An 8,176-nucleotide genomic window follows, 5' to 3' on the forward strand; every position below is an offset into this window, starting at 1 on the left:
GGTTCAAAAATGGACAAAAAGGCTGAATGAAATGCTAGAGATGGGGTGAGAGTGACTACTCTTGATAGTGACTACTTTGGCCACATTTGACCAAAAACAGTTTCAAGGAGCCCTAGCAAATATCTCTGCTGATTGGAGTCACACATGGCACATAGGAAGATGGTTGTGGTTATTGAAAGTCAGTCGTCTCAGCTCCAGAACATCTCTCCAGGAGTTCCTCAGAGTAGCATCTCGGCCCAACAAGCTTCAGCTGCTTGACCTCCCCTCCACCATAAGGTTAGAACTGGGGAAGCTCACTGATGATTGCACAATGTTCAGTACCATTCACAACTTCTCAGATTCTGAAGGAGTCTATGTCCAAACACAGTAAGACCTCGACAGTATCCAGACATGGACTAAAAAGTGACAAGTAACATTTGCGCCACATACAAATGCCAGGCAATGACCATTTCCATTAAGAAACAATTTAACCAACCACCACCGCTCCCCCGCCCCCATCTCCCTCCTTGGCAATCACTGGCATTAGCACCACTGAATTCCCCATCTTTTGTTTACCAATGACCAGAAACTGAAATTCATTGGCCATATAAATACAGTAGCTTCATGACAGGAAAAGTTAGGAATAGTGTAGCGAGTAACCCACCTCTCGACTCCCTCAGGGCCTGTCCATCATCTACTAGACACAAGTCAGGAGTGTAATACAACACTTCCCACTTGCCTGAATGAGTACAGCTCTAACAACACTCAATCTAAGACAATACAACCTTCTTGATTGGCACCACATCATCAAACATCCACACTTTCCACCACTGATGCTTGGTAGCAGTGATTTTACCACCGAGGAGATGCCCTGTCGAAAATCAAGATAGATCCTGAGTCAGCAACTTCCAAACCTATAACCACTACCATCTAAAAGGACAAGGCTCGCAGAGACATTGGAACTCTGCAAGTTCCCCTCCAAGCCATTTACAATCCTGGTTGGAAAGTATATCATCATTCCTTTAAAGTCACGAGGTCAGAATCCTTGAATTCTCTCCCTAACAGTATTGTGGGTCTACCTACAGCATACAGACTCAGCAGTTCAAGAAGGAAACTCACCACACCTTCTCAAGGTCAACTAGAGGTGGGCAATAAATACCGACCCAGCCAGCAATACCTGTGTCACAAGAACAAACAGAAAAAAGGAGCCTTTCATATGTCCATGTGGTAGAGGGTTTTTTAACATTAAACCATAAGAGTAAGAGTAAGAGAACAAGTGAAAAAAGATGTGAGGAATTATAGGGCGCATGTTATGATCCCAACTGATGTTATCAGTGGAGTGGCCAAATGAAGTGACCTTTCACTGAAACACAAGCACACATTGCTACAGATCTGGTTTTAATATTAAAACAGAAGTTTAATACAGAAAACCAGATACAATAGAAGAAACCAAATTGAGCATAGTTTGAAGATTTCACCTCTTCCAAAAGAATCGTTTTAAAGTATTTAAAATCAGGGAGAATTTCTCTCTCTATCACAACTATTTGTTTGACTTAACTGTTGCTTTTAATTCCTGGATGTAAACTTCTAATAGCTTCTTCTTTCAGTATTCACACTACTGAGCCTACATTTTTTCAACTGCTCGTAACTCATTTAGGGTTCAAATCAAACATTTCTGATCTGGAACTTTGAAACTAAAGCTTTTCTACTGAAGTAACCTATTGCCTAACCTTTCTGAACTAATTCTCTTTGATGAGAAACAGTTTCATTCATCTAACTTCAACAAGCATATTACTGAACTGAAATCAAAATCAATGCATGCCATGGGTGCTTCTGCAAAGCCAAAATTAAAGTCTCTGATCCTCCTTATGGGACACAAGCTGAGGTTCTTCAATGCTTCTCCTGCCTGCTTATAAAACTCTTCCAATGCAAACAAATTCTCATTGATATTCCCTTACTATAGTTTTCAAAAAAATAGACAGCTCCAGGAATACTGACAAGTTAATCACTGATGTCTTCATACACACAAAACAAAACTCACATGCCACTGTTTCAAAATTCCAAATTTTAAAAAAATTAGAATACATATAAATCATATTCCTTAAAACCTTAGAGAAAAATAGTCACAAAATAACAATACCTATATCAGTAATGATAAGACAGGAATGGACAGAGCATACATTGTAAAAATATGTCAGCAGATAAGCTTAGAGGTTGTAAAAATAAGCTCTTTGCTAAATATGCATAAAAACATTGATCAATTAGAGTTATAGAGTCAAAGAGTAGTAGCATGGAAACAGACCCTTTGAACCAATCCGTCTTTGCAAACCAGATTGCCCGAACTGATCTAGTCGCATTTGCCAGCATTTGAGGCATCCCCTGGCAATTCATTCCATGCACATGCCACCCTCTTCATGAGGAAGGTACCAGTCATGTCCCTTTTGAATCTTTCCCCTCTCACCTTAAACCTCTGCCCTCCAGGTTTGGGAATAATGGGCTGGTGTTGAAGGAAATGAATTGTTTCAACATTGTAAGTATATGAGGACTTGGTGAGGCATTTAAACAGACTATTGACTAGTGTGGTTGACCATGCCGGGGATCTGACTCATGAATGGGGTAATGAATTCCTCCACTGGAAAATTTCAAACTTAATAAAAATGTTTGACACAAATTTCAAAATTTCATTGATCGGAGCCTATCCCACTGATTCCCATTATTAAGTGTGTTTGCAATTTGCAGCAGTCTCCTCAAACATAACTTTTGTGAATAGCGGGACATTACTGTAGATCTGTGGTACTCTGCTCCTGAGGTCCAATTTTGGGTGAGCATTAGATTCTCTCGTGTCTCACACATTCATTTTGCATCTACTTCAAGCACAAAAATGGTCTGAATCAAATTTCTAACCTCCCCTCTACTCACACTCCTCTAGGCCATTAATTAAAGCATTTTCCTCTACCCTGGGAAAAAGACCTTGACTATTCACTCTAACTGTGTCCCCCAGGCTCTGACACTCCAGGGACAAAAGCCCCAGCCTATTCAGCCTCTTCCCATAGTTCAAACTCACCAATCCCGACAACACCTTTGTAAACCTTTTCTGAATCCTTTCAAGTTTAACACAGTATTGAAAGCAGTATTCTGAAAGTGACTTAACCAATGTCCTGTACAGCCACAACATGTCCCAATGCCTTAACTCAATGCACTGACCAATAAAGGCATTCATGCCAAATGCCTTTTTCACCACCCTATTACCTGTGACCCCACTTTCAAGGAACTATATATCTTCACGTCTGGGTCTCTCTGTTTGGCAACACGCCCCAGGACCTTACCATGAAGTATATAAGTCCTGCCCTGGCTTGCCTTACTAAAATGCAACACCTTACATTTGTCTAAATTAAACTCCATTTGCCACTCCTCATCCCACTGGTCCTTCTGATTAATGTCCTGTTGTACTCGGAGGTTACCTACTTCACTGTTCAATACACCATCAATTTTGTAGTCATCTGCAAACTTAGTCATCCTACGTCCTATATTCACATCCAAATCATTTATATAAATGACAAAAAGCAGTAAACTCAGTATCGATCCTTGTGCCACACCACTGGTCACAGACCTCCAGTCTGCAAACACCCTCAAGCCTACTTTTAGACCGTAAGACCATAAGACATAGGAGTGGAAGTAAGGCCATGCGGCCCATCGAGTCCACTCCGCCATTCAATCATGGCTGATGGGCATTTCAACTCCACTTACCCGCATTCTCCCCGTATCCCTTAATTCCTTGTGACATCAATTGGCTAACTCCCCCAGATCCCACATGATCTAAACAGTCTACCATGCGGAATACTGATGAACACCTCGTTGAAGTCCATGTAGACAATATCTACTGCCCTGACTTCATCAATCTTCTTTGTCACCTCTTCAAGAAACGTAGTCAAGTTAGTGAGCCACAATTTTCCTCACACAAAGCCATGTCAGCTCAAATACAATAAGTCTGGATGATCCAAGTACCATTGTAGAGACACACCTACAATTCTCTATAACGTAAAGCAGTTGAGGTCAAACCATTCAATGGTTTCAACTGGGAGTTAGGTATAGATCTTAGAGAAAACGAGCTCATAATACGGGAGAAAGCAGGAACACAGTATTGAGTTGGATGGTCAACCATAATTAGAATGAATAGTGGATCTGGCTTTTAAGTTCAAATGGTATACTCGTACTGCTATTTTCCATGTTTCTATTATAAAGACTGGGACCTGAATATTCAAGGGTCCATAACAGTTTGCCAGGGCAGAAAACAAGGGAAATGTGAAGGGGTAGCTCTGTTAACCAAGAATGAATTACATTATACAAAATGAAGAGAAGACCTTAGTTCTAAATATCAACATGTAGAATGTGGTTCAACAGAGAAAACACATTGAAAAGTTAAAAGTCACTTGTGTGAATAATTATAATATAGTTTATGGGGCTTGTGAAAAAGATATGGAGGTAATCACGGATCACTTTAATCTATTTTTCAGTGGGACAAATCAGTAACATGCCATGAGACAGAATAAATTAATAACCTCATAGTAAAGGCACCCTTTAAATAAATAAATGTGTCTTTCTTGGGTGGATATCTATAACTAGTAGAATGCCACAAGGTCAGGGCTAATGGGTTTAACGACCTACAACCAATGACTTGGATGCAAGGACCAAATATATGGTAGTAAATTTATCAATGGCACCAAGACAGGCAAGGAAATAAGCTCTCAAGAGAAGGTAGCGTCTCTGCACAAAGATATGGATAGATAAACTGAGTGGTCAGAAAATGGGCAGATGTTGTATACATATATGAAAATGTGAACTTGTTCATTTTTTGCAGGAAGCAAAAAATAAATACATAGAGAGAGATTGTAGAACTTAGTCATAGAGACTGAGCTGGGTGACCTGGCACAAGAAAAGCTATGTTTCACATACTGAAAATAATGAGGAAAGCAAAGCAAATTGTTGTCGTCAATTCAAGGGAAATGGAAAAGCAGGAAAGCTCTACTGCAGCTGTGGAGGAACTTGGTGAGAACACATCGAGAGCTCTGTGTGGAGTTTTAGTCTTATTTCAAAAAGAATGTAATTGATTTAAAGCTACTCAAAGAAGGTTGACTTAAGCCTTTCATCCTAGAAATGATTTACCTTATGAAGAAAGATTCATCAGCTGGCCCTTGACTCATTGAAGTTTAGAGAAATGAGGTGATATTATTAAAACAAATAAGATCCTAAGGGGACTTGACAAGGCCGATACTGAGAAGATGCTCCTCCTTGCAGGACAAACTAGAGCTAGAGAACATAGTTTAAGATAGGAGATTTTGCTTTTATGACAGAAATTAAATGGTTTTTCTTGTCTCAGTCTGTGTAATACATTTCCTAGAAAAACAGTGAAGACTCAGTTTTTATATTTATTTCAAGGTCAACGTACAGTGTTGATAGATTAAGGATTCTGAGGCAGTCAGGAAAGCGGACTTGAGACTGAAACAAGGTTGGTCATAATCTTATTGAACAGCAGAATAGGCTGAACTACCTATGCTGTAAGTAAGTATTATGATCCTATGTAAATGACTCATTTTCTCACTCATTACCACATTATTTACTTCATGGAATAGGCTGAACACTTCCTCAGTATTCTGTATTGTTTTCTGTATTTTGTTCTTCAGTGTTATCCTTCGGCTATCATGGTCTATGGCCTTATTCACACAGAAATCATCATAGTCGCTCCCCACAGGCTTTCAGAAAGGTCAGTGGTGCATATTTATCGTGTCTGGTGATGCAAATGAGGAATTCTTTTGGGAAAGGTTATATCAACTAACTTTACTATGTTGCAGATCCTAAAAATAAATGTAAAACACTGTAAGGCACAAGTTATTTATTGTTCATTTGATTCCAAGTTGACAATCTACTTCTGTAATCTTATTAATGTTACTAAAGTCATGATTGACATCATTTTTGATCCTCACTGTCTGGTCCAAGTCACTTCTCCTGCGAGCACAAATTTACAATCACTTGATTACAACCGTTGTGATCTCATTTGTACATATTTTCACATTGATATTTATAATAACTGTCAGAGTACTGATCAGTGTGAATGAGTCAACCATGGCTAAGATTTTACAGTTACAATAATGGTGAAACTGTCAGCGTTCACTGTTATTGTAACTGTGAATCTGGCATGTATGTGCACAGTTAAACATTAAAATATTCATGTACCTACAAATAATTCTCTGTTCCTCCATTTCCTGACAAATGAAAACAATTTAGAAAGCATTACATTGTCAAGAACCTCCGTATTATGCTATCGTGACATTGTTTAGTAAAACTTGGAAAAGAACGAATCCTTGTCAATGACATGTAACTAGATTTTCAAAGGTATAAAATTATTGAGAACTTCTTTGGTCCAGGAAAATGTATTTTATACTTGTCTAATGCCATTACATATTAGCTTGCATACAATATTTCAATTTCTTTTATATATAATGCAATCTTTGTTGCACTCTATAAAATTTATAAAAGCTGAAAGATATCCAATTAATTTTATTTTCTGGCTTGCTGTCTGAAAATGTTTCAATGTGATTGGCTGCTTAATCTAAATGATGACATTGCCATTGCAGAATGCCTTGAGATACCCTTGACTTATTGCCAGATTCAAATTCATGGAGGAATTCAAGCAATAACAGTCATTTGCAAGTGGTTTACTTCAAAGTCAATGGTCAGTACAATCACCTTGCCATAGACTATGACATTTTCCCAAACTGAATTTTGGTTTGCACATTCCGAACACAGACATTAAGTCTCTACAGTCATAAGTAACATGTGAAGCTCAATAGAAGCTTGAGGAACTACCTCATCATTCTATCAGACACTTCTCAATTATCTAAATTCAATATTTCTATCCAACAATTACAAATTAAATTTACATATTACACTTTTTCCGACAAGTGTTGGTTACATAAAAGCTCTCTTCCTTGGCTTTTCTGCTCCTCAATGAGATCTCGACTGCGTATATTTTGAATCATTCTCTCCCAGCACTGATATTAGGGTTGCAACTCACATACACTTAGAATCACAGAATCCCTATAGTGCAGAAACAGGCCATTTGGTCCACACCAACTGGCCAAAGAACCATTCCCTACCTTATTGCTTTTCATTTCCCCTGACTAATGCACCTAGCCTACACATCCCTGAACACTATGGGCAATTTAGCATGGCCAATTCACCCAACCTGCACATCTTTAGACTGTGGGAGGAAACCGGAGCACCCAGAGGAAACCCACGCAGACATGGGGAGAATGGGCAAACTCCACATAGACAGTTCCCCAGGGTGGAATCAAACCTGAGTTGCTGGTGCAGTGAGGCAGTAGGGCTAACCACTGAGCCACCCTGCTGCCCATTTATTGCTATTTAATAGTTTTGCCACGGAGTTTTAAAAAATCAAATTCTGTCTCATAATTCTTTTAGTTTCCACAGTAGCCTGGAGTGGAATATGCACTGCAATTTTGACTCACCTAACAATACAAACCTTTTGCAGACTTTTGTACTTATTTACTGTTTCTTTCCTGCACCTGTGATAATCCACAAGTTGTCAGCTGTACTGCTTTAACACCATGATACAAGCAAATGTTGCTTTTATGGCTCCCAAAACTACATGGAAAGACACTTATAGCAGAGGTGGATGCCACACGTCTGTGACAGTACAGCCAATACATTAAGCATAACTGTATACCTTCAAACAATAACTGAAAACTCTCAGGACATCTTGGTAAACCTTCCTTTGCACCGTGTCTCAAGCCTTTAAATTTTCCTTAAAATATTGCATCCAGAATTGTCAGCATTATTTCGGCTGAGGCCTACGACAAGTAATTCATAAAGTTCCAACATGATCACTTTGCATCTGCACTCTATGCCACTTATAACCCTAAATGACCACTTTTTAAAACTACTTTCCAACTTGCTGTGCCAGCTTTAAAGATTAGTGCAGATGGACACTCAATTCTCTGTACTTAAAGCAAATACACCCAACTTGACTGGATGAGTGCAGCTCCAATAACACTCAAGCTTGATACCATCCAAGTCAAAGCAACCCACTTGACATCTACAAACATTCACTCCCTCCATCACCGATGCTCAGTAGCAGCAGTGGTTACCATCCACAATCACACTGCAGACGCTTATCAAG

The sequence above is a fragment of the Chiloscyllium plagiosum genome, chromosome 18 (genome assembly GCF_004010195.1).
Source record: "Chiloscyllium plagiosum isolate BGI_BamShark_2017 chromosome 18, ASM401019v2, whole genome shotgun sequence".
Classification (NCBI taxonomy): domain Eukaryota; kingdom Metazoa; phylum Chordata; class Chondrichthyes; order Orectolobiformes; family Hemiscylliidae; genus Chiloscyllium; species Chiloscyllium plagiosum.